The sequence below is a fragment of the Bufo gargarizans genome, chromosome 11 (genome assembly GCF_014858855.1).
Source record: "Bufo gargarizans isolate SCDJY-AF-19 chromosome 11, ASM1485885v1, whole genome shotgun sequence".
NCBI lineage: Eukaryota > Metazoa > Chordata > Amphibia > Anura > Bufonidae > Bufo > Bufo gargarizans.
The window spans coordinates 76,342,911-76,369,901 of record NC_058090.1 but is presented as its reverse complement, the minus strand read 5'-3'; the positions used below and the strand labels follow the sequence as shown (position 1 = coordinate 76,369,901).

The window sequence follows — 26,991 nt, the reverse complement described above, 5'->3', positions numbered from 1 at the left end:
GATAAGAGAACCCTTGCCCTGTTAGGGTATTCTGAGTGACTTGGGTGGAGGCTTAAATTTTGGGACCCCCTTCATTTATCTCTCTTAGCCTAAAGCATAGAGCTGCTAAGGTGACTCTCTCACTCAGGAGAACTTGGTGCGTCCTTGCATTTCATGGATGTCCCACTGACTGTGCTATGCTCCATGCAGATTATCACTGCTTGTTAGTCTCTGAGGACTGCAAAAAAGGATGGTCTGAATCTGTCAGGGTCAACCATAGGGCAAGTGATGCAGCTCCATGAGCACCCCGAGGAACATCACATGAGCGGGTAATTTGTCGGATGTTTACGTGGAGGGGTAGATGCATCGGGACGGGAGAGACCCAGGAAGCCATTGAGATTTCCAGGCTGAGGCGTGGATGGAGCAGGTTCTCGGCTTCTGGTGTTCTGCAGCCTTCTCCTTTCTACGTGGAACACCAGGTTAGCTACTCTCCCCGGGCTGACACCAGCACATGATCCAGTCAGTCAAATGTCTGAGATGTATGCATTGAGAAACGTGGGACTTGCAGAGAGCAAAGAGAGAGACGGGAGCAGCCAAAACCACAGCAAGCTAGACGGGTAGTCCCTGTGGTTTGCGAAACTGTCGGGGAAATGGGGCCCTCACAATGGCATTACAGAGGTGCCAATGGGGTGAGAGAGGGAGTTCCTCCACTCTAACCACTTAGGTGTTGTGGCCATTGACTACCGCATCTAAGGGGTTAAACTGGTGGGATCGGAGTTATCTGGAATCCTAGCAATGAGCATGAAGTGCCAGCTGTATAAGGGTACAGTACATCTATACAGCAATTCCCCACAGCTGCCCCATTCATTCCTATGGCAGTCTGCTACACTGCGATACGTGTGTCGCGCCCATAATCTCTGTGTAGACGTACCCTAATACAGGCACCTGCACAGGTCCTGAGCCTTCATAACGTTGTAGTAATATGGCCTAACTATCTACTTGGAGCAACATACTATTCTGATGCAGAGGCTCAAGGGGTTAAATGTGCGCCAACTGACATGCTATATTGTTGATCAGTTCTCCTTAGTGGGCAGAAGTGTGCCCGTGTGAAAGAACCCTTGATCTAAGATTGTTGGCAGAATGGAGAGCATGGCTGGTCGTGAGAGATTAGGGAGGTGCAGCGCTGCGGAGAGCATGTGGGCGAGAGTGATAAGTATACGGCCACCTTCACATGTGGGGCTGTCCGCTCCGGCTGAGAAGGCCGGGAATCAGCCAGACAAAATCAATTGAGTGCAGTGGTTTTTGTCTTGCCAAATCCCAGCATATTTGCCGGGAGGTGGTCAGATCTCCGCTAGATCCCATTATAGTCAATGGGGTCAGGCGGGCAGAGTCTGGCAATGCTGAATCCGGAGAACTCAGGCAGGGCGTTCTCCACCAGAATAGCCTGCAGGAGAGCTGTGCTGCAGATGTGAAACCAGCCTAACCAGTGTAGTGACTGGCACAGCGTGGCGTAGTGTTTGGACAAAGGGGTGATCCTGGCTTACTCATACTCGATTTAAATTAGAAGGGAAAGTTTAGTGGGGATGGGGGAGGAGGAGGAATGGATCAGGACGACTGGGAGTTTTTGCTATTTCCTCAGTGAGAAAAGTCTGGACTCTGGAGATATTTCTCAGGTTCAGAAGACGGGAGCAAGTGACTGAATATAGGGGGCCAGAAATGGAAACACCAGGTTTGGTCAGTTAGGCTACTTTCACACTAGCTTTTAAGTTTTATGGTATTGAGTTCCGTCATAGGGTCTCAATACCGGACAAAAAAGCCTACGTTTTGTCCCCATTTATTGTCGATGGCGACAAAACTGAACTGAGCAGAACGGAGTGCTCCAAAATGCATTCCGTTCCGTTTAGTTGCGTTCCCATACCGTAGAGCAAACCCAAACATGTTGTATTTTGCTTTCCGTCCTGGGATGCGTAGCAAGATTGATCCGGCATGGCCCACAATGCAAGTCAATGGTGACGGATCCGTTTTTTCTGCCACAATAGAAAATTGATCCGTTCCCTATTGACTTTTTTTCATGGAGTTCATGATGGATTCGTCTTGGCAATGTTAAAGATAAAACATCCGGATCCATTCATAACGGACGCAGATGGTTGTATTATCAGTAACGGAAGCGTTTTTGCTGGTTGTGAAAGTAGCCTAAGATGGTTGAAACACAAGAAGTTCTGTTTTTGAAAGATGAGGTAGAAGAAGACATGTTAGAGAAAGCGGACAATCACTGATGTTGTGCGGTAGTGCATGAGTGATGTCACAAGATGAGGGATATAGCTGATGTAGTCATCAGCATAGAGATGGTGTTGAAAGCTAAAACTGCTGAACAATAGGGGCTGGGTAGAGAACAAAGAGGAGACGCCCCAGAACTGAACCCAGAGGAACCTCAACAGAAAGAGGAAGAGGAGAAGATGTAGAGTCAGCAAATTGAGGAACACGCGGTCAGAATGATGTGAAGAAAAAGATAGAGCAGTGACTTCCAGTAGAGTGGGTTACGCTGAGTAGGATTTGGTGGTCTTCAGCATAACTAGAGTAGATGCAGGGGTCATAGTAGGACCCAGGCCCTGGTATCTGAGCAGGTCCAGTGGCTTCTCTTTGGACATAAGAGGACATTATAAGGGTACGTCCACATTGTGCGGCTGCTCGCATGTTTCCATGTCTGGTCTGCCCATGGCAACCAGTGGCCGCACAAATTTGTTGTAAATTTTTGCGGCTTTTGGTAGCCGTAGATGGACATGGCTTTTCTGTTTGCGGCCAGCCACACAATGGGGCTGTACCGTACTGCCACGTGATAGCTGAGGGCCCTGTGACACCTCTGATCTGTAAAGCACCTTGGGTATGTGTTTTATGTGGGTTACTTTGTACAAATTCATCCACAGCATTTTGTCAAGTGCTTAACGTTGGCCGTACACACATAAAGTCGGCTGAGTTTTTTGGGTGCGGCCGACTATCATGTGACTATCAGGTTCTGCTATGTGTCTGTATGGGAAGGGTCGGGAAGAATATGTGAAAGTGTCATGTCTTATTACCTCTGTGCCATGTGTGGCCTCTAGATGAGAGATATATATATATATATATATATATATATATATATATATATATATATATATATATATATATTGTATAGAGAGCTATATATTAAGGCTGCGTCTTCTACTTTTTGATAGAAAAGTAGGATTTTTTTAAAAATGCGTTACAGTTCTCTTCTTGCCTACAGCACCTTGCTCTAAAATGTTCTGCAATCCCCCTGTTAATATAAGAGCTGAGGGTGACTGACACCTGAGGATGAAAATCACAGGGATAAAACCTGATTAAGAGGACATGTTTTCTTGCTGTTTACAGGAGAAAATACTTCATGGTTTGTCAGCTTTCCTTGAAAGATGACATAATTGGGTGTTTATACAACAATTTTCAGCCAAGTTCTCGCTGACTGAAAAAAAAAAAAAAAAAGGAATCATTACTCACCTCACCTATTCCCAGCAGCCCTTGTTCTGATGCTGCTCTGGTCCCCGCTGTTCTTCACTTCCTGGTCCCGGCTCAAAACGTGCGAAATGGTTTGAAATGCCTGCCTGCTTTGCCAATTACTGGCCACAACATTGACCTGCCTCAACAGTGACTGGCTGAGCAGGTGTGCTAAGCCAAGAGCAGGAAGTGCAGAGAAGCTGGTCTCAGCAGTGGGGGACTGGTGAGGTGAGTAATCCTTTAACCCCTCACTGAGTAATGCCATTGTCACCAGAAAAAAAAACTTCAATATCCATCTAAAGTGCATATGGTTGTAAAAGAGCAGGCCCCCTCTTAGTCATAGCAGAGAGCTGCTGCTAACATGTAGGGCTGCAGCGATTAACCGACTTTATTGATAATATTCGATAACTGGATTCGTTGTCGACAAATCCCGTTATCGAATAATCGCCAATTCGTTGCTATGCGGGCGGTTTACTTTAAATCAGCGCATCTTTATTTTACCTTACAATGAAGCTCCAGTAACAGGCAGAGCGGGCGGAGGCGTAACGTCACTTACTCACGTGATGCGCCTGCTCCGCATGCGTTATTCATAAAGTGGGCGGCGCAGGTGCGTCACGTAAGTGACATTATGCTGCCGCCCGCCCTGCCTGTTACCGGAGCTTCATTGTATTTGATTTTGTAAGGTATTAAAAATCAATTCATAGCGCTGATTTAAAGTTTAAGTAAAAGTTACTGCAGGGTAACTGTTAAGGAATACTCTTTAGATATTGCTGTGAGCGGTGGGGCCGGTGTATTGGGACTCGGTAGACACTGTTATGGGGGAGATCTGTGGATGAGACATATAGCATAAGATGCTATATAGTGTCATCTACAGATCCCCCTCCCCATAACAGTGCCATCCATCCAAATTCCTCTTTCTCCATTTATTAGCCTCCTGCACTGCACCCATTTATCCTCAGTTTTCTGCTAAAATCTGTCAAAATCCGAGACAGTTTTATTATCTTCATATAGAAGTCTTTGCATGGGGGGGGGGTATGGTGCTGGAGGGAGACCAGAGAGGTTGCCGGTGGCTCCAGTAAGTGTTCTGCCTTACCCCAGTGCTGGATTTACAGCTACACCACTCATTACTGCTGTCTAATATTAGTCTTGCTGCTTTTGAGACTGCACTACAGAGGTGGGCAGTAAGATGACTTGTTCTCTATGGGTACTATGTGTGGGAGACATAATTGCAGCTGGTCACCACTCCCCCTGGGGCAAAAGGATCATGAAAACCGCACCAGTTGTGTCTGACAGCAGGCAATGGCGTGGGATATGCACAGTCAGCATGCATTTTTATGGGGGAGTCATGGACCTTCTCCCCTATCTCTCAGTGACTTTCATTTGGGGAAAGTCGGGTAATCCCTATACACATTAGACTTCAGCTGATCCTGCCGAAATCTGCAAGTGAAGCCAGGGAACCTTTACTCATCACGTCCTATCTTTAAAGGGGTTTTCCCACTAACAGAGCTTTACCCACAGGATCGCTAAAAGTCCAACAGTTAGGACCCCTATCGATCACGAAAATGGTAATCCTGGAGTCCCCTATTGGAATGGAGTGGTGGTGCGCGCACCTCTCCATTCACTTTTATGGACGGAGTGCACCTCACCTACCCACAGGATAGGTGGTAGATGGCTGGTCGACTGGGACCCCCACTGACCACTAGAATGTGGCCCCGAGTACAGTGGGAAGGATTCTTAATGGCATAGTGGCCTGCCTTCTCCATTCAACGTCTGTGGGACTGTCGGAAATAAGTGCTGTACTCGGCAGTGTGAGGGGGGATAATCAATTTTGTGAAAAGTCCATTAAGAAATTCCTCACCCTTGTTTACACAGTGAGGTTAAATGCCGGCTAAAATGTTCAGGAAAACCTCCATGGATGGTATGTTTATAGGAAGGAGGGATCTTCTGAGAACCCATCGACCTAGCTTTAATGAGGAGGTAAATTATAAACCATGCTATGGTCAGACTGGAGATGTGGAGTATTGATTTTTATAATTTTTTTATTAAGCATTTGATATGATTTGCAAAATGCATTTGCTGATTTATGTTGTATTTTTGTTGATTTTTTTTAATTTATTTTTCTATTGTTGTTGCTTTCTTCTCCAGATTTATGAGGTAAAGTCATTGTGAATCAAGCCTGCTTCTGTAATAGCCCCCGTCAGTGTTTTATGGTGTTCCAGCCGCCAACCGCTTACACACTAGATAAATCGGATTCTCGAGTTTAGGTACGAAAGACTGAACCCCCAAGAAAAAATTCAGATCCTTCCTAGTAGACCCCCACAAGCAGAAGACACGTTCTGATCTGTACATATGTATGAAGGTTAAGTATCGTATGGACAACACATTTATAACTCTGGTGGTCACATGACATGATGTGCATGCACAGAGGAGTCGGTTGACATTGCTATGGCAACCTCAGAGCAAGCACGATATTGCTGGTAATACACAGCTCCGTCCACCTTGTAGTGGCTGTGACTGGTTACTGCAGCACTGCTCCCATTCATGTAGGTGCCGCGACTAGTATAAACCACTGATGGATGGGGGTACTGGGAGTCAGGCTTCCACCGGCCCGATACTGATGACATATCCTAAGGTCTCAGGCCTCGCTGGTCACATGTGCTTGAATGGCACATCACTGCTGGCACATGTGACCACTGAGGCCAGGGACTGGTCGCAGCCGTAACAAGACCAATTAACTTCCTGATCCTGTGGGGACTGGAAGTGGCTGGGAATATGGCAGCGGTGCAGGCACGGTTTTGGGCACAGGTTGGGGTTCTCTGTTTTTAAACTAATTTAATCTGACCCCATAAGAGATTATTCTGTATCATGTGTTGCTCCTGTGCATCTAAATAAAGAAAGAAAAAAATTATATATATATATTTATTTATTTTTTGATTAAAACTATCCTACCATTTTATGTCTGCAGCTCCTATCCAGACCTATGTGTCACCATGGTTACAGAATGCAGACAAACCCTGGATAGTCAGGCATGCTCCCTTTCATGCACTGGGTTTATGATTTGCTATTAAAGTATGCAAAAAACATTACCAGGAACCATTAATACAGGTGCAGCAAAGTGAATGAGATTAGACAAATCTCATGACATCATTGCTTTTTTTGTTTCCTTCCGTGCGGAAATTGACCTGCCGCGAGGATTGTGAAATCCGCAGCACGTCAGCAGTCTGTGTGTTTTTTTTTGTTTTGTTTTTTTTCCTTTTTGAGAGGATTTCACCCTTCTCAAATGTGCGGTAACACTGCATCAACTCTGCAACAAAATCCGCAAGTAACACATACAGATTTGGTGAGGAAATGCCCAGAAATCCGTGCAGATTTTCTGCAAGTCTTCCTGCACCTGTGTGCGGGTAGCCTTATGATTCAGCGGCGGCAGAAGTTACGACACCAATGTCACGCAGGCTTCCACTGCATCGTTGTCTTGTCCTTTATCAGTTTATCTGATAAGACGCCGGATGACGGTGTTGGTATCGGTTACACTTTAAGTATGATGTTTCCTCTCCGTGACGAGCGCTGTTTAGTCATGAACAGATAGGAAATGAGTGCACCTCCTAGAGTAAACCTGGAAGGTGTCCGTGTATGGGCGCTGCAGATGATAACCCACAATACTGCATCCTGTGCAAGCCTAGCCGCTTAAAGGGAACCTGTCAGCAGCCAAAACCACCAGCAGAACCTTCAAGTAGCCAGCAGTGTGTTTCTAATGATGATTTTCTTCCTGCAGTCACATGCGGTAAAAGCAGGGAAAAAACGTTCTTTTATCCCCTGCTCGCGCTATTTTCGAGTTGCGATTGAAGTCAAGGTAACCGTGCCCGTTCGCCTTTGACTGACAGCGCTTATGCAGAGAACAGCCGTCTGTCAGGCACAGGCGAAGGGACAGTTTTTTTTTTTGTTTATACCTGTTTTCACCATGTCGGAGCTCATTCGCTCTCCCGTGCACCATTGACTTGAATGGGTCCATGATCTACCAAAGATAGGACATGTTTTATCTTTTGGGATGCGGGAACACAGCCCAAAAGCCCACAGAAGCGATTCGCAGTGCTTCCGTGGGCTTTCGATCCATGCCTCCATTCCGCAAAAGATCGGACACGTCATATCTTTGGACATATCTTGCAGATTGCGGAGTTCACATGGCCAGTGCCCGTATATTGCGGACCCGCCGTTTGTGGTCCGCAATACGGGCGTGGAGCCCTTACGTTTGTTTGCATGAGCCCTTAAGCAATCGCGCTGGTCTGTTTACATCCTGTATGTGGCACTTCTTGTTCCTGTGCACGTCTTCTTCTTCTGCCACAGCGCCAGCACTGCCCTGACACCACCCAGCTAGATTATAGCTCCTCCCACCCAGCTCCTTACATAGACGCTCCCCTATCACTGCTCCGCCCAGGGACATGACTTCACAGATCACATCACACGACATCACAATCTGATTGGCTGTGCGGCGCACATGTTTACAATGCGTAGCGATGACATATGCGTGGGGAGCCATGGCAATGAGGGCCGTCGTAGTAAGGATTGCAGTTTAAAAGAGGGGGGGGGGGGCCTTCTATGGTCCATTAGTCCCATAGAAGTCAATGGAGCTGTAGACTTACATGCACTAACACTCAATTGAGATAGAGCACTTGGGAACCCTCGTTCTTGGGGTCACTGTGGTTGGACCCGCGCGATCTAATATTTAGCACGAATCCTTCACATAATGTCAGACTCCTGGCACCCCTTGTGGTCAGCTGTCGGAGGAGGCCACTTTGCTGTGGTTCCTTCATAGTATCCCTAGCACAGTGCCACACCAATGGACGTGATGTCACAGGCCGAGGCCACATCAGCTGATCAGTCCGGATGCCCGGCATCAGACACTCAGACTCGTATGTCATCTGTTGTAAGTCCTGGAAAGCCCTTTTAAGGGGCCTGGACCATTGTGGTTCTGTTTTAGCTCTTGATCCTGGGCCATGAAAACGGCAAATGGCATCTAATATATAAAGCTGAGTGTATATATGTCAAGGAATCCGCACCGTTACATTTACAATCACAAAATTAGGCTCACAGGTACATCAGGTTTTCGACCAGGTCTCCGCTCTCGATCAAGTAACGTCCTGAGATAGTCCCAAAAAATGCATTAGCCAATAGAAGCCTGGTCATCTGACCCTTATCAGCCAATAGAAGCTTGCAGGCCCTTAGTCTCCACATACACATAGTTTTACACCAGATTTTCAAAACAACCCAGCCATTTTTCTTTACTGTTGTAGGTCAGCTTTAAAGGGGCAGGGCGCTGTGGAGGTCACTGTTAAGGGAACGGAGCTCTGTTAATGAGACGGGGTACTGTGGAGGTCACTAATAAAGGGGCGGCCACTGTGGAGGTCACTAATAAAGGGGCGGCCGCTGTGGAGGTCACTGTTAAGGGAACGGAGCTCTGTTAATGAGACGGGGTACTGTGGAGGTCACTTATAAAGGGGCGGCCGCTGTGGAGGTCACTAATAAAGGGGCGGCCGCTGTGGATGACACTGTTAAGGGAATGGAGCTCTGTTAACGAGACGGGTTACCGTGGAGGTCACTAATTAAGGGGCGGCCACTGTGGAGGTCACTGTTAAAGGGGAGGGCGCTGTGGATGTTACTGTTAAAGGGGCGGGCCCTGTGGATGACACTGTTAAGGGAATGGAGCTCTGTTAACGAGACAGGTTACCGTGGAGGTCACTAATTAAGGGGCGGCCGCTGTGGAGGTCACTGTTAAGGGAACGGAGCTCTGTTAATGAGACGGGGTACTGTGGAGGTCACTTATAAAGGGGCGGCCGCTGTGGAGGTCACTAATAAAGGGGCGGCCGCTGTGGATGACACTGTTAAGGGAATGGAGCTCTGTTAACGAGACGGGTTACCGTGGAGGTCACTAATTAAGGGGCGGCCACTGTGGAGGTCACTGTTAAAGGGGAGGGCGCTGTGGATGTTACTGTTAAAGGGGCGGGCCCTGTGGATGACACTGTTAAGGGAATGGAGCTCTGTTAACGAGACAGGTTACCGTGGAGGTCACTAATTAAGGGGCGGCCACTGTGGAGGTCACTGTTAAAGGGGAGGGCGCTGTGGATGTTACTGTTAAAGGGGCGGGGTGCTGTAGAGGTCACTGTTATAGTGGATACTGTCGATACCTTTTAACGACACACACAAACATTAAATGAAATCTACCCGAGCGAAGTCCGGTCCTTGTGCTAAAATAGACCTTTTCCTGTGATTATCCCTAATGCACATACGTGTCTTCCACTATAGGACTGTAACTAGGCCACAGACCTTAAGAAAGGAAAGCCATTACTTCACTGCCAATTGATTTTAAAAGCTAATGGCCTCTGTGCGCGGCGCTCATGTTAGAGCCAGTAATACGGTTTCTCGCTGTTATTACAGGCCATTGCCTCGCCAGTATAGATCTTGTATATTGCCATCTTCACAATGGTACTTTGCAATTAGAATTAAAATAGGGAACATTGTCTGGCTCGTCCGCTGGGCCCGGGCGCTGATGTTCATCTCGGAGTTATTAAACTCCATGGTAAATGACTTCTCCTTGTTGCCGGACCTGTCTGAGTGTCACAATCATTTGTTCTTCAGGCCAGTGACATTATCGGGGACGACGGCTAGATTACCCGGGCGCAGGCCCTGCATACAGTACTCTGCATTTGCATGTTGTAATGCATTAAAATGTGATGGTCGACACATTAACTTAGATTTTATTTTATTTTTTCCGGTTAAGCCACCACGGATTAGTAAAGCGAATGCAAGGACTACGGCGTGCAGTTTGCTGTTAGATTGCGGATGGAGATTATTCCAATATTTCCAGTAGGAAACTATCCAGATCTGGTTAGTAGAGTGCAGGTGCCATTTATGGCAGGCTGTGATCAGTCGGTGCACTGGCAGCAAAAGTGGCTGACATTGTGACAGAATACAGACTGCTGGAAAGAGAGGAGGTGTTACAGAGGGATAGCATGCGCTCCATACATAGTGCGGCACACTGGACCCCGATATTGTGATCAGTGGGGGATCCCAGCAGTCGGACCCCGACCAGTCAGACACTTATCCTGTGCCTAGGGAATATGTCTTAATCTTAACCCCTTTAATGGGACAGTGCCGCAGTTGCTGCAGCCGTCCTTGTATGCATGGGACTACCCTAGTGTAAGTATTGAAGGGGTGCTGCACCCCTATCAATGCATTCATCTGCACTGGTCCCGGATGTTGGACCCCTACCAATAAAAGGTTGGTGTTCTTTCTATTGCTGGCCCCCAGCTATGAAACAAGAATTGCCTTATACAGTATATCAGGCATGGCCAACCTGCGGCTCTCCAGCTGTTGTAAAACTACAACTCCCATCATGCCCTGCTGCAGGCTGATAGCTGTAGGCAGTCTAAGCATGCTGGGAGTTGGAGTTTTGCAACAGGTGGAGAGCCTCAGGTTGGCCATGCCTGCAGTATATCATGTGGGTTTGCTTTAAATGTCTCAAATAGTAGCTGTCCGTAGGATCAGCCCTATTCAACAAGACACACTGCGTGGGTAGGGTTGATCCTGCCGATCAAAATGATACTTGTCTTGTGAAAATCAGTTCCTGAGAAAAAAAAAAACTGTTCTTCTTTATGCACATGACCGCACTGTGTTTTGCGGTCCACGAATTGCGGATCCGCAAAACACGGATGCCGCCCATGTGCGTTCTGCAATTTGCAGAATGGAACGGGCCACCCATAAAAGAAATGCCTATTCTTGTCTGCAAAACGGACAAGAATAGGACATGATCTGCTTGTTTATTTGCGGCCCCACGCAACGGAGAAACTCCGTGTGCTGTCCGCATCTTTTGCGGCCCTATTGAAGTGAATGGGTCCACATCTGAGCCACAAAAAATGCAGCTCGGATGCAGAACTAAACCACATTCGTGTGCATGAGGTCTAAGGGCTTCAGTACACTGATGTCACCACCAGACATCTGAGAAGCTCTGACAGACATCCTTCAGAACCTCCTCCTTGAGGTTCCTTTTGTTTTGCTTTCATTTTCTCATCTCGTTAGGCTCTCTCAGCTGTCATGTAGTTGCACTGATTGCATCCCTTTAAATCCCTCCCCATACTGCATCACTTTGCGGTTTATATTACTTCCTGGAGTGTGTGCATGCTGATCCTACTACTGAGTCTTCTACAGATACGTTTTGTTCGTTCATTTGTGTTTTCCTGTTTGCTGGATCCCAGGTGACCCTGACTCCCTCCGTATCAAGTGTAGGAAGCCGGTGGTCGTGTCCCCTCACTATTACAGGGTGTTCAGGTGTTATACAGTCGAGGTACGAGGATATGCGATCATCTACCATTGGGATTTTCGCATAGGCTGAGCAGTTAGGGAGAGAGCCAGGTCTGATGCAGGGCTCTCTGTTTTGTTCCTAAGTTTGGGATCCAATCAGTCGGATCTTCATTTTGTGTCTTCTAGTTTTCTGTACACCTTCTGTGACAACTGAGGGGCACTGGATTTACATAAAGACGAAAAGTGCCTAAAGTTTTTATTTATTTATTTTTTATTGCTTGGGAACACTGCAACTGATTTTCATAAGACATGTATCCTATTGATCAGCAGGGTCTCTGGTTTGATATGGGTGATCTTGCGGCAGCAGTTTAGCACCTATTTGGGAGGGGATACACACACGGATCTTTGTGGTTGCCCCTGCAGCTGTCGGTAACCCTCAGCCCTCCTGAATTATAGAATATTATGATCTGGTATCATTCACTAGGTGCACAATAAACTGGGTGCATGGCCATAAAGACACGTATCCCAGCTGGCGTCACAGCTTAGTGCTATAAAATGCAAATTTTGCAGTTAATGAGTTAATTGCGGGCAAACTGCATGACTACAGAAATACACGGATGTGGTCAACATTTGTTCTTAAAGCCATCTGTGATGGATGCTGTTTATTACAGTATGAATGTTCAGCGTACTGAGTCCTGACAGCAAGACGTTCTCGACTGATCGGGTGACTGACCAGAGAACATGCCGCTGGTACGCAGGCCTCACTGGTATTCACTGACAGTGTGCGGGAAGGAGGAATTGTCATATAGATACACCACGTTGTATTAGGACACCCATAGGAATCTGTATGGAGGCACGGATGCTGGTTTACATGAGCACCGGTCTGCCTGTTGTGTAGTCCCACTTCTAAAAAGCATTACTTACAGTTTGAGACTATTTTTGCCATCTTTCAGATTTTCTGGATTTTCGGATGGTATAGAAATGTCTGCTCCATCGCTTCTGTCTCGTTCCACGGTGAAAGGGTTTGTCCCATCTCTTTGCTTCCATGGCAAGATGGGACTAAGTGCCGGTGTTACGTGATATTGCCCCTACCCATGAAATTTCCCTACCCTCGTCACTTCCTGTTGTGACGCGGCTGCTCTGGACATGACGTTCCCAGCTTTGCTTTGGAAGGAGGTGTGCTGGGCAGGCGCACAATGACGGGGTAGGGAAATTTCACACCACAGTCGGGGAGAAGGGGCCACCTAATGCGCTTGCGCCTTACCTCTCAGCTAGACACCGGCTATATGTTACTGCTGGTGGAGCATTATGCATAAAGCAATCTTTAGTTTCTTCACATACCACTGTTTTCCTTGAGTTTTTCCTTTTTAGATACGGCTGTTTTAATCTCTACAATATGAAGATCTTCTGAAGATGGCTCCTCTGCCAGTTCTCTGAGGCCAAAACTGCTTTCCCTCTCTTCCCATACACACTTGCTGTATCCAGCAGCTCCCTGCCAGCCAATCAGATTGGATTACTGAGAGACACGCCTCCTCACTCTGAAGCCTAATGCAGGCATGCAGTGTGAAGGACCGCCCCTCCGTCTTCCTGTCTTCTTAGCCAGAGACAGATGAACCATAGCAACTGTCTTTTAAGGGAGCAGTGGAAAGGGACAGAGGACATTAATGAAATCTGTTATTATAAGGTCATTACAGATCTTTTGACAATCATTGACAGACTAACTCAGGTATACATGCCTAGCTGTAATAAACTAGCAAATAAAAAAAAATATGACAGTTACACTTTAAAGAACATCTCTACTTTTTATATTTGACCAAAAAAGCAGATAGTCCTCCAGTTCTCATCAGTACAAGTGGCCGAAATTCAGGTTACGACAGCAGTCAGTCCTGGGACAACCGTTGTAAATTGAAATTATTGGAATTCGAGATCACAACTTGATTGAAAACTAGTACTTGGTTCTGAAGCCCTAAAAAGCGGGGCTGTGGAGTCTGTCAGCCAAAGTTCTGCCCCCGACTCCTGCATTTTATCCGTCTCCGACGTCTTCATAAATGGCCAATAATTTAGTAATAACAAATTCCATGTAGTAAAATGGTGACATCAGGCTTTTTCTCTCCATCATGTAAGTCATCAGACTACTTAGAACTTAAAGGATAACTGTCATATTTTTTATTTTTTGGGGGGAGTATTGGATTGTGGTGATTAATATCACCTTGGTGGCCCTATTTCAACTTTTCACTGTGTATTCAATTACCCCTTAATTCCACAGTTTTGTTCCCTGTACTGGCTATTTTTACCTGTGCTTAAAATAGTGTTGCTAGGCATGGTCCGTCTATGTGTTGAAGGACTAAGGACGCAGAGGCACGCAGCGTGCGAGGTCAGATTACTGACAGCCAGGGACTGTAAGTAAATGATTAAAGCCAGGTCCTCCCCAGCAGCTGATAACAGTGCCTGGGCTGTGTGCACTTCTCCCTGTCCCTGCGCTTGGCAGACGCTCCCTCACTCAGCAGAGCTGGAGAATGCAGAGTTAAAGCAGCGCACAACTGGTTACTGACACTTTTGGGGGGCTATTGTTACCGGCTAGTGAGGGCAGGCGGGATTAGCCTCAGGGTGAGGGCAGTGGCGGCCATCTTAACTGAATAGTGAGATTGCAGTTTTATGCAGACTGGTTGCTGAGGGCTGAATCTTATTAAATATGGGGTAAGTCAGTCTAATAGTAACTGATTCTGGAATATCATGTTATTAGTAACTACATATATGAAAATTGAAATTGGGGTCTAAATGTGACAGTTATCCTTTAAGGGCTCTTTCACACTTGCGTTGTCCGGATCCGTCGTGTACTCCATTTGCCGGAATTACACGCCGGATCCGGAAAAACGCAAGTGAACTGAAAGCATTTGAAGACGGATCAATCTTCAAAATGCTTTCAGTGTTACTATGGCATCCAGGACGCTATTAAAGTCCTGGTTGCCATAGTAGTAGTGGGGAGCGGGGGAGCAGTATACTTACCGTCCGTGCGGCTCCCGGGGCGCTCCAGAATGACGTCAGGGCGCCCCATGCGCATGGATGACGTGTCCATGCGATCACGTCATCCATGCGCGTGGGGCGCCCTGACGTCACTCTGGAGCGCCCAGGGAGCCGCACGGACGGTAAGTATACTGCTCCCCCGCTCCCCGCTACACTTTACCATGGCTGCCAGGACTTTAGCGTCCCGGCAGCCATGGTAACCATTCAGAAAAAGCTAAACGTCGGATCCGGCAATGCGCAGAAACGACGTTTAGCTTAAGGCCGGATCCGGATCAATGCCTTTCAATGGGCATTAATTCCGGATCTGGCCTTGCGGCAAGTCTTCAGGATTTTTGGCTGGAGCAAAAAGCGCAGCATGCTGCGGTATTTTCTCCGGCCAAAAAACGTTCCGGTCCGGAACTGAAGACATCCTGATGCATCCTGAACGGATTTCACTCCATTCAGAATGCATTAGGATAAAACTGATCAGGATTCTTCCGGCATAGAGCCCCGACGACGGAACTCTATGCCGGAAGAAAAGAACGCAAGTGTGAAAGAGCCCTAAACCATATTTCTTGGAAAACAATTTCTGAAATTCCTGACACTTTCTAGATTCCTGTAAGTAAATCTGATATGTGCTATGCCTTTAACTGGGAAACACTCTTATACACTTAATAATTGTAAGAAATCTATGAATTTGTTCTTAGAAAAAGTTAGAGAAGCTGTAAATGTATGTCCTGGAAATGCAGAGAATCATGTACATAAAATGTAAAAAGTGCAGCAGTGTTGTCTGACATATCCACAAGAGACACATCACCACTGAAGCCAGTTGTTGGCTGCAGCAGAGCAGGTGACCATGCTGGTGAGGAAGTAAACACAGGAGCCAGCGCGCAGAACCTAAGCTGCAGGGAGCAGGCCAGTGTGAATCCTTCCCTAGTGGAGGCAAGTTGTGGGCTCTTGTGAAAAGTTACTTATTCCCAGACAACCCCTTTAATGCGGTCTTCCTCTTCTGTCTAGCAGTTCTGAGATGATCTTCCTCTTCTGGTCTTCACTACTGAGCCCTTGCAGCTCAGTTTCCAGTGAAGACCTTGGAGTAGCATGAAGATACCGAGTATAAAGGAACAGGAAAGGCGAGAAGTAATTCTCTGTCACCAGTAGAAGACCCTGCTGGTCACTGTTTTTGATAAATAGGAGCTTTTGGCAGATTTACTCTGCACAATTCTGGGTTAATTATCAGGAATGAATGTGACTACGAGCGCTTGCTCCTTATAATAGACCTGCGTAAATGTGCTGCCGATCAACTGAGAATCTAGTAAAACGCTCGTTCATCAGGTGAGTAATCATTGTTTCTGGGCAGCATATTGCGGCCGTGTGAATAGAGACCTGCTTCCCTGAAACAGTCTGTATGAGGATGAGCGATGGTGGTAGCCATTGCTCACCCCCATACAGGGGAGGAGATTGCTACATGTAAATGCAGCTCTTCACTTCCACTGACGAGCAGGCAACTATTGGGAAAGAGCAGTCCCTTCCCGATAATTGCCTGCTTGGTCTGCGGACTTTAGGTCGATAGAACATAAAATATATGTATTATTAATATTTCTAGTATTTTCAAAATTTCTATGAAAGTTAATACATTAATTACACAATATTAATTTTTTAAGCTGGAGTCAGAGTCTGTACTTTTTCTTCTGACTCCATGCAAAACTAGCTTTGACACCACAGCCCTGCTAAAAGGGACAACCAAAAATTAGAAAAAAAATATATTTTTAAGAAAATAATCAGATGACTATTACAGATAAAGCAAGTTCTTAAATGTAATGGAAAGAAATAGCTGCGGGAAAACACTTTTCTGAGGACGGGCACTTCTTCAGGATCCTGTACAGGGCACGTTGTACCAGAAAGATAACAACATGTGGACGTCCTCATCCTGGTGTCCAGAGAAGCAGCTCATCCATGCAGAAGATGTAGTACCGTACTGTACTGTAGACAGGCGCTGCAACACTGCTCTTCAGTGATACAGGGGTTTTACTAGTGAAATTGGTTGGATTTTCTAGGCAATCACACATAGTAACATAGTAGATAAGGCCGAAAAAAGACACCTGTCCATCCAGTTCGGCCTGTCATCCTGCAAGTTGATCCAGAGGAAGGCAAAAAAAAACTGTAAGGTAGAAGCCAATTTTCCGCACTTGGGGGAAAAAAAATCCTTCCCGACTCCAATCAGGCAATCAGAATAACTCCCTGGATCAGCGACCCCTCTCTAGTAGCTATAGCCTGTAATATTATTACACTCCAGAAATACATCCAGGCCCCTCTTGAATTCCTTTATTGTACTCGCCATCACCACCTCCTCAGGCAGAGAGTTCCATAGTCTCACTGCTCTTACCGTAAAGAATCCTCTTCTATGTTTGTGTAGAAACCTTCTTTCCTCCAGACGCAGAGAATGTCCCCTCGTCACAGTCCTGGGGATAAATAGATGATGGGAGAGATCTCTGTACTGACCCCTGATATATTTATACATAGTTATTAGATCTCCCCTCAGTCGTCTTTTTTCTAAAGTGAATAACCCTAATTTTGATAATCTTTCAGGGTACTGTAGTTACCCCATTCCAGTTATTACTTTAGTTGCCCTCCTCTGGACCCTCTCCAGCTCTGCTATGTCTGCCTTGTTCACAGGAGCCCAGAACTGTACACAGTACTCCATGTGTGGTCTGACTAGCGATTTGTAAAGTGGTAGGACTATGTTCTCATCACGGGCATCTATGCCCCTTTTGATGCAACCCATTATCTTATTGGCCTTGGCAGCAGCTGCCTGACACTGGTTTTTGCAGCTTAGTTTGCTGTTTATTAAAATTCCTAGATCCTTTTCCATGTCAGTGTTACCGAGTGTTTTACCATTTAGTATGTATGGGTGACTTGCATTATTCCTTCCCATGTGCATAACTTTACAGTTGTCAGTGTTAAACCTCATCTGCCACTTATCTGCCCAAGCCTCCAATCTATCCAGATCCCTCTGTAGTAGTATACTGTCCTCATCAGTGTTAATTACTTTACAGTTTAGTGTCATCTGCGAAAATTGATACTTTACTGTGCAAGCCTTCTACAAGATCATTAATAAATATATTGAAGAGAATAGGGCCCGATACTGACCCCTGAGGTACCCCACTAGTGACAGTGACCCAATCTGAGTGTGTACCGTTAATAACCACCCTCTGTTTTCTATCCCTCAGCCAGTTACTTACCCACTTACAGACGTTTTCTCCCAGTCCGAGCATTCTCATTTTATATACTAACCTTTCATGTGGTACAGTGTTAAATGCTTTGGAGAAGTCCAGATACACGACGTCCATTTATTCGCCGCTGTCAAGTCTAGAACTTACCTCCTCATAGAAACTGATTAAATTAGTTTGGCAGATCACCAGTATCTGTAGATGTGTCTTTGAGTGTGTATCCTGAGGCCATTGTAACTTGAGGAACCACTTGTATTACCATTCTCCATAAAGACAAATGTGTTACACAGCAACATATGAGATGAGTGGGGAGATATTGGTTTACTGTCGCAGCGCGGGGGGGGTACTGTTTCTCATTGAAGAGACTCAACGGCAGGCAATGCTCCATGGGAAAATAGTATGTAAATGAGCTCATATCAGCCAAGCCAGTATGTATGACGGGGGAGAAAAACTCTTGTGCAGGGGTATACACCATTTTTATATTTCATTACAAACAAAATTACGCTCCGCCTCATCCACTTTACCTGACCTTTTTGTCAGAAAAAGAGCAACCACACAACTGCCATAAATACATTTGATAAATATCCCCCATACAGCTGTAAATCCTCAGATTTTTCTGACATAATACATCAGGGATCAGAAGCCTTCTGGCACTCCAGCTGTTAAAAAAAAAAACACTACAACTCCCAACATGCGTCACTTTTATATAGTTTACAAAAACAGCAGAGTAACTGTGCATGCTTTCATTTGTAGTTTTGCTACAGCTAGAGGGCCAGAGGTTTCTAAACTCTGTAATATATGAAAAAGTTGGCTGCCTGCAGCCACCACTAGGGGGAGCTCAGTACATTGGAATTTATAGGTACCATTGCACTCAGTAGAAGCTGAGCTCCTCCTAGTGGTGACTGCAGGAATATGCCATGAATCTATCTCGGGAACAAGAGAAGCAGTTCAGTGTGATACTCCCCCAATGGTCGGTACACCAGTTTTCTTGTAATTTCCCTTTACGCCCACTGTGTTCAGTTGGAGGAATTGGCCTTTCAATTGTCCTAAAGCAGCCAGTCTCTCCCTCCTTCTGTCCTCTATTCTGGCCATTTCTGCACCAGTTCTCCCCCATACCGTGCTGCACAGAAACGGGGCATTGAAAGTGAGCATTGGGGATCTGGTGCACTACCTGTGACGGGCAGCTGCAGGCAGTATATTTCTTTATGTACAACTTCCCCACATCCAGAGCGCCCCCTCCTGCTTTTATGCCTCGTCATTGGTTTTTAGATCCCTAGAAGGTAATTTATTTTTAGCCAGGACACCAGTCAGTAATGAAAGGTCGTCTTCTTCGTCTTATAATGTGTAATTGGATGTCGTGTTGTTTGCAGCTGTTATGTGGTTGCTCTCCCGCTGCTTTGAGGTTTCAGGACCTCCCTTCCTCAGTCACCCCCTGCTGCTTCAGTGTTTGCACCAAGCAGTTTCTTCCCCTTCCAGCATTGCACTATTTAGTATTTGCACTGAAGAGGAGGAAGGTTAGAGAGGTCCTTCAGCCTGAAGCATTATTAAAAAAAAAAAAAAAAGTTGTAGTACCCTATGCACTCGGCAGGATTGAGAATGTGATGAGAGGAGATAACGTGGTGTAATCTGCACATAACTGGTTGAAGAATAGTTTTTACATTTGTTTGACATGTTTGCAGTGGAGTTGCAACTCCTGGGAAAATGCAAAATCTTTAACATCCCCCCCCCAACCATCATGCATCAAGTGAATCCTTTAGGGTACGGCCACACGTTCAGGTTTCCTGATGCGGTCTTGGAAGCCAAAATCAGGTGTGGATCATAAAAGGAGAGAAAGTATAAGGCCTCATGCAGACAACCGTATTTTCAGTCCACATTTTTTGCGTATAGGATGCGGACCCCTTCATTTCAATGGATAGATAGAACGTGTCCTGTTCTAGTCCGTTTTGGGGACTGCAGGAGGTTAAAAAATAAATAAAAATGAGTGCATGCACGTTTCTGGTATCCATGTTTTGTGGTTCCGTGGTCTTTTGTGACGTTTCAATATATGCCAATGAGCTTCTAGGAGCAACAAGGGCGTTGCCGTTACTCCTAAAGGCTCAGCTCGCTCTGCACCTGCCGCGCCCTCTGCACACTGACTTGAGGAAAAGTCAGGGCCAGGTGTGATGATGTTTTCACTCCTGTCCAAGTGCAGAGAGAGCAGAGCCTCTAGGTGTAACGGTAACGCCCCCGTTACAAATATTAAATCCTTTTTCTCAGAATTGCGGGCATATATGAACATGGGACCGACATACAGTGATGATCAAAATTAGAGACCAATTTATGAACACTTGATTTTTTTCAGAAATAATGTAATCTACATTGATCATGATTTGAAGGATTTTTTTTTTTACGGGGTACACCATGGCATTAGAACATAACCAAAGTATATCAACATATCAAAAAACGTGATGATCATAATTAGAGAACAGCAATGACTGTAGCACAGAGATTCTAACTACATTTTCTGAAGTTTACACCAGTGACCAATCAGTAGGAGGTGTACAGGACCTTGGCTTTGAAGGACTTCAGCAGATCCGCGGCCACAGGACATCACTAGTCTCTCACACGGCTCTGGTGGGATTTTGGTCCACACTTCTTCCAGTCTCTTCAACAGTTCTGTGACTGTTGTGAGTTTCTTGACCATAACTTTGTCAACCAAGGATTTTCCAGAGGTTTTCTATTAGGTTTAGATCAGGACTCTGGGCTGGCCATTTCAGTGTTTCAATGTTTTCAGTTTCAAGGAACTTCTTTACCCATTTTGCTGTGTGACAGGGGGCATTGTCCTGCATGAAAATTGCTGGCTGATTGAGTGATGAACACAAGGAAGGAACCATGTGTGGTTGAAGAAGGTTCTGATACACACTTGCATTCACTCTGCCATGTAGCTGTATGAGAAGAAAACATTCCCCAAACCAGACACTTCCTCCTCCACCTTTCACTGACTTCTTTACACACTTTGGGTTCAGTCTTTCCCCAGTTTGTCGACGAACATAATGTTTCCCATCAGACCCAAATAAATTAAACTTGCTTCCATCACTAAAATGAACTCTGGAGCACTTCTCCTCTGTCCAAACAACATGCTCCTCAGCAAAGGCGAGTCTATCCTTTTGATCCTTTCTGCTAATTAGAGGTTTGGTCACTGCAGAGTGGGCTTTCTGTCCGAATGCTCTTAAATGTCGAGACCTGTATGACGAGACAGATCCTTACCCTGTTCAGTGCTGAACTGGCGAGCAATTCCAGCTGCCGTGCTGAAACCATGACCCATGGAGATTCTCTGCATTATCTTGTCCTCTCTTGCATTTGTCTTTTGAGGGCGACTAGCCTTCTTGGGGGACTTGAATGAGTTTGTGATGTTGTAAAGATGCAATATTCTAGAAATCACAGACTTGGAACGACCAACTTCTCTTGCTATGGCTGATAAGGTCACCCCTTTGGCCTTCATCTGGAGGTCCGTGCCGCTAGTGTGAAAGTAGCCTTAGGCTGCCAGTTAAATAGGGTTTGTCAGATCAATAAGGAAATTAGCACCAGTTGCCAGATTAACACCAATAACCTGCAGGTATCTGAAAGTGTTCTCTAATTTTGATCAGTGTTCTTTTTCAATTATCTCATTTACATTTTTATTCTGTGCTTTAGAATAAATACAATTTATGAAATAATCTTAAAATCCTGCTATTTTGCTCATGTTAGGATATATTCACGTAGGACTACACTATGACCTTGACATTTTGGAAATTGTGTGTTGTTCTCTAGTTTTGTAGATGTCTTCAGCTGCCAAGCGCACATGTAACGGGTCAGCCAGTTTCATAGGTACAAAACTGCTGACAGTTTCGCTTTAAAGGAATCTGGGGGTGCAGGTGTCATCAGAGGGGCACTTTATTAGTTACCTGATATCCTCCAGTGAGATTTTGTAGTGCATTACTGGTTGAGGAGGAGCTACCCCTCCTTTTCCCCAGTCGTCTCCATGACAGCACATCCTGAGATTGACTTCCTCTGATAGGACAGGAAAAAACACAGAGAGGTTTAAAAACCTCACCCCTTCCCCTCATCGCCAGTGTATTTTCCTGTCCTGTCAAGGAAGGAGACCAGAGAGGTGCTGGGAGCTCTTTGTGTTCCTAGCCTATTTCAATACCTGGATCATCTTGCTCTGCAGATCGGAGGTCGGTTCCGGTGGTCTGGCTCTTCCCTCCACCTGTGTGGTCTGCGCCCCTCCCCCACCCTCCAAATAGACCGGGTTCTTCTAGAGATCTTATGTATGTGGGAAGTGATTCAGATTCCGTGAATCCTGAACTATCGGATCCTGAGATTTTGGGAAAAAACTCAAGAATCCGATGAAGATAATGAATATAATGGATTCCTTTTTAATCCTGAGGCTATTGAGGAGCTAATTAAAGCCATAAGAGCCACAATCGGAATGGAGATTCCCAGGAAGCCCAGATCTGTTCAGGAGGAAGTTTGGGGGAGAGGCAGAGATCTGTATTCCCAGTTCTGGAACATACAGAAGATCATAACAGCGGAATGGGACAAACCTGAAAAAGGCTCCTTTATTCCCCGTGGCATAAAAAAGAATATTTTTAGGCATCCTCCTGGATTCTGTCCTCCAAAAATCCTTTCTTACATCTCCGAAGGTCCAGGATCTAAAGTTAGGGATCCAACAATTCTTAAGAAAGCCTGTTTGTTCGATCAGACAAGCCATGAAGATTTTAGGACGCTTATCTTCTTGCATTCCAGCTGTCTCCTGGGCCCAATTCCACATGAGGCCTCTACAGGACCTCATCCTCAGGAAATGGAACAGATCTCCGTTAACCCTAGACCAGAGGATGTCCGTAACCAAAGGGGTAAAGACCTCCTTCCAGTGGTGGCTCAGAGACACGAGTCTCTTGGAGCCAGGAGAAAGTGCTATCGTTGACAACAGACGCCAGTTCCTGAGGCTGGGGTGCCCTTACTGCCACAGGTTCCTTTCAGGGGACTTGGTCCGAAGCTCAGAGGAGGATGTCGTACATTTACAAAGAACTTCGGGCTATATGGGAAGGCCTCAAAGCAACTCAAACCTAATCCAAGAACCGTCATGTACTAGTCCACTCGGACAATTCCACAGCTGTAGCCTTCATCCAGCATCAGGGGGGTACCTTCGCAATCTCTCAAAACAGATTTTCCTATGGGCAGAAAAGAACCTAAAATCTGTGGCTGCGGTACACCTAAAGGGTTCTCTCAATCTTTAGGCGGACTTTCTCAGTCGTCAGAGACTGGATCCAGGCAAGTGGTCCCTTTCCCAGTCGGCCTTTCATAGGATCCAAAATCAGTGGGGCATTCCGAGTCTAGATCTGTTCGCCTCAAGAAGAAACCACAAAGTGCCGCATTACTTCTCGCTCAATCCAAGGTATCCCTGTGTGGCAGTAGACGCCTTCACTCAGGACTGGACGTTGGGACTGGTTTACACCTTTCCCCCCAATCCCGATGATCCCAAAGGTTCTGCAGAAATTCTAATCCGAAAGATGTGTCCTAATCCTGGTCGTCCCCTTTTGGCCCAGAAGGGGCTGGTTCGGTCTCTTAAAATCCGTCAGCCAGGAAGATTCAATCCTGTTCTCCCCGAGGAAAGATCTTCTAATGCAGAGTTTAATCTCTCATCTGAACCCCAGTCTTTTCAAGCTGTAAAGTCTGGTTACTGAGCAATCCATCCTCTTAGGACTAGGTCTATCCCAGAGGGTTGTAAATACCCTTTTGCTCAGTAGAAAATCCAATACCTCTATGACATATCTTAAGGTTTGTAAAAAATTTGCATCCTGGTCTTTGAGATCCACTGGGTGTCTAGGTTTTTCAAAGCGGCTGATGGATTGAAACCCAGAATTAAAAATATGGTCGCTCCATGGAATCTGAATACTGTTCTTACAGGTTTGTCAGATTCTCCATTTGAGCCTCTAGACTCTCTGACTATTAAGTGGCATTTTCTTAGTGGCAATATCCTCTGCAAGAAGAATTTGTGAGTTTCAGGCTTTATCTATCCAGGAGCCCTTCCTTAGAGTGTTTGAAGACAAGCTCCTATTCAAATTGGATCCCAATTTTCTCCCTAAGGTGGTTTCTACTTTCCACAGGTCACAAGACATTGTTATTCCCTCATTTTGTGCCGACCCCAAAAACGAGCAGGAAACAAGATTTCATAATTTAGATGTTAAAAGAAGTGTACTTCATTATCTAGATGTCACCAGAGATTGGAGGATAGATAAACTTATTTATTCAGTTTTCCGGACGAAGAAGGGTAAAAAAAAAGCGGCAAAAAGCTCTATGTCCCGCTGGATTAGGTGTGCCATTTCTGAGGCCTACAGAGCCTCCGGTAAAAAAGCTCCTCCATCCCTCAGAGCCCATTCAGTAAAATCCGTGTCTACTTCCTGGGCCGAGAGAGCCTCTGCGTCTTTAGAACAAATTTTGCAGAGCGGCCACTTGCAAGAGGGCTCACACCTTCACCAAGCATTATAGGGTTGATGTATTTGCCAACGAGGACATGGCCTTTGGACGCAAGGTCCTAGGTGCTGTTGCCCCCCCCTAAAGCTTACTTTGTTAGTTCTCAGGATGTGCTGTCATGGAGACAACTGGGGAAATGAATATTACACTCACCGGTAATCCGGTTTCCTGGAAGTCTCCATGACAGCACATATATTCCCACCCTTTTGTTGATAATTTTACTTTAATTTATGTTCTACCCCTTTTTCCTGGTTCCGTTAAAATACACTGGCGATGAGTGGAAGGGGTGGGGTTTTTAAACCTCTGTGTTTTTTCCTGTCCCATCAGAGGAAGTCAATCTCTTCCAGGAAACCAGATTACCGGTAAGTGTAATACTCATTTGTTCACTGTTGTAGCTCTTTATGGGTATGCCTTAGTTAAAAAAAATCTTTTTTTTTCACCTTGGACAACCTGTGGATATTCCATAAATGCCGACAGATGGAGGTCCCACTTCTGAGACCCACTCCTATCTCAAGTACATCAGTCCCCCCACCTTGTCTCGCGGCTGCTGTGAATGAAGACATGGCTGTCTCCTTTTACTTCTAATACTATTTGAGAATAAGCCAGTAAGTGTGCTCAGCTACTTTTTGCACTCCCATGGAAGTGAGTGGGAAAGCTATATGCTCACTCGTCTCTGTACTCCCAGCGGCTTCGAAACTCTGAAGATAGGTTTGGGTACCCGTGGGGGGACATGCACCTATCGAAAATTTATGACATTTCCAAAATGGAAATACCCCGTCAAAGCCCCTACCTGTGCACAAGGGAACATATACTAATACCATATATCTGAAACCCGTGGCTTTACTAGAAGTGAATCCTTAGCGCGCCCGATTATGATTCCAAACCATGTCAACCCTCTGTATAAGGCCTCATGCACATGACCGTAGTTTTGGTCCGCATGTGTTCGTCCAGAAAATTATAGAACGTGTCCTATTCTTGTCCGTTTTTCTGGTTTGCCATTTCTACTATTGACACTGAGAAAAGTGCGGCATGCTCACAGTCTGTATCTGTATATTTCGGATCTGTGGTCATGTGCATGAGCCCTTAAAATATAATGTTCAAATATAATTTTATTTTGAATCCTGTGTTAGGGGAGTAGTTGTTGGTTACTGTCCCTGCTTGGTGTATGTTTTGCTGTAGTATACCGTCCTCCCTCGGGAGCACATGGGGGGGGGGATAGTGTTTCTCCGTCAGCGCTACCTCTGTGCACGAGGCTTCACTCCCCGGGTCCAACCTGTCGCCGAAAACTCAGATTCCCTCAAGGCTGACACCTCAGGAGGAGCAACGCAGAAAACCCTGTAAAAGTGCTTAAAAGCAAGGTTTATTCTACTCTCGTAAAAAACCCGCAGAGGGCATATCGGGCAGTAAAATGTCTTCTGTAATGTTTGTAACCGTGCAGACTCTGGATAGAGGAGCAGAATGCAGAATCCGGTAGGGACGTGCTGCAGCTGATGTTACTTTTATTATGTTCGGCTATGCAGGACGTTGCTGTGCAGACTACCTGTATGCCAAGAACAGTGTGGAAAGGAGCTTTTATCACTTTGCTGTTACTTATTTCTTTTTTAATGCTTTACAATTGTTGCTTTTTTTTTCTTATTTCACTTCTCACAATCTCCACGCTGTCAGGATATGTAATGGAGAAACATGCAGAACAACAGTGCAGGCGACGTGCCATAGAAGCTTGTGCTCAGCTGCTGTGGTCAAACCTTAAACGGGGACTGAGCTGCGCCTAGCCCATGTGACCAATGAATGTGACATCACTAGCCTAGGGTATGCTGCAAGGAGCAGCTGATTGGTGGGTGTTCTGGGAGTTGGACCCCCAGGGATCAAATACTGAGGGCTTATCTGGAGGATCTGTCACCAGTATGAAACACTCCACTTTAATACCAAAGACAGGGTGGTAAGTTAGGTAACTGGTAATAAGGTGCCAATGGTGTCCTGATGACCAGTTGTAACGCAGCAGGTGTGGACCCACTGTGACAGAATTTGTGACAGAACTTCTCAGTTGATAAAAAAAAAAACAATATCACCCATTTTGTCCATAAGCAGATTTGTCTTGGTGCTATTCATGAGGTGGACCCCTTGGTTTTCACCCTTCCACCCCCGTATGCTGATCTGGACCTCGCTGCAGGTGCCAGAAGACCACTATCTCCAGCAGTTGTCTCTGTTCAGATACTGCTGACCCAGACAGGCCGAGATACACCGATGCGTTGCACAAGGGGACAGACCAACAGCGTCGTCAAAGGGCAAGCCGAGGTCAGAACAGGCAGAGGTCCCCAATAAGATAAACAGGCAGTAGGTTACGGTGATCAGGCCGAGGTCAGGACAGGCAGCACTAGGTCAATATAGTAAAAAGGAAGAGCCTGCCCAGACACAGTAAGTCAGAGCAATATCATAGCAAACCTTCGCATGACTAGACAAGCTAGGAAGCTGTCCCATAGAATACCCC

The 26,991-nt window shown here is 45.9% G+C and overlaps 1 protein-coding gene across 7 annotated transcripts in view; it reads left to right on the top strand.

Annotated features, from left to right (window-relative positions):
- The window catches only part of FUT8 (fucosyltransferase 8), a 156,792-nt gene that overhangs the window by 15,907 nt on the left and 113,894 nt on the right, over positions 1 to 26,991 (top strand). The window contains exon 1 of one of the 7 annotated variants that reach the window (XM_044272458.1): positions 5,811 to 5,829. The exons of the other annotated variants lie outside the window; for them this stretch is intronic. The gene's annotated coding sequence lies outside the window, so the exon portion shown is untranslated. Of the gene's footprint in view, positions 1 to 5,810; positions 5,830 to 26,991 lie in introns of those variants that run through there. 7 annotated transcript variants of the gene reach the window in all.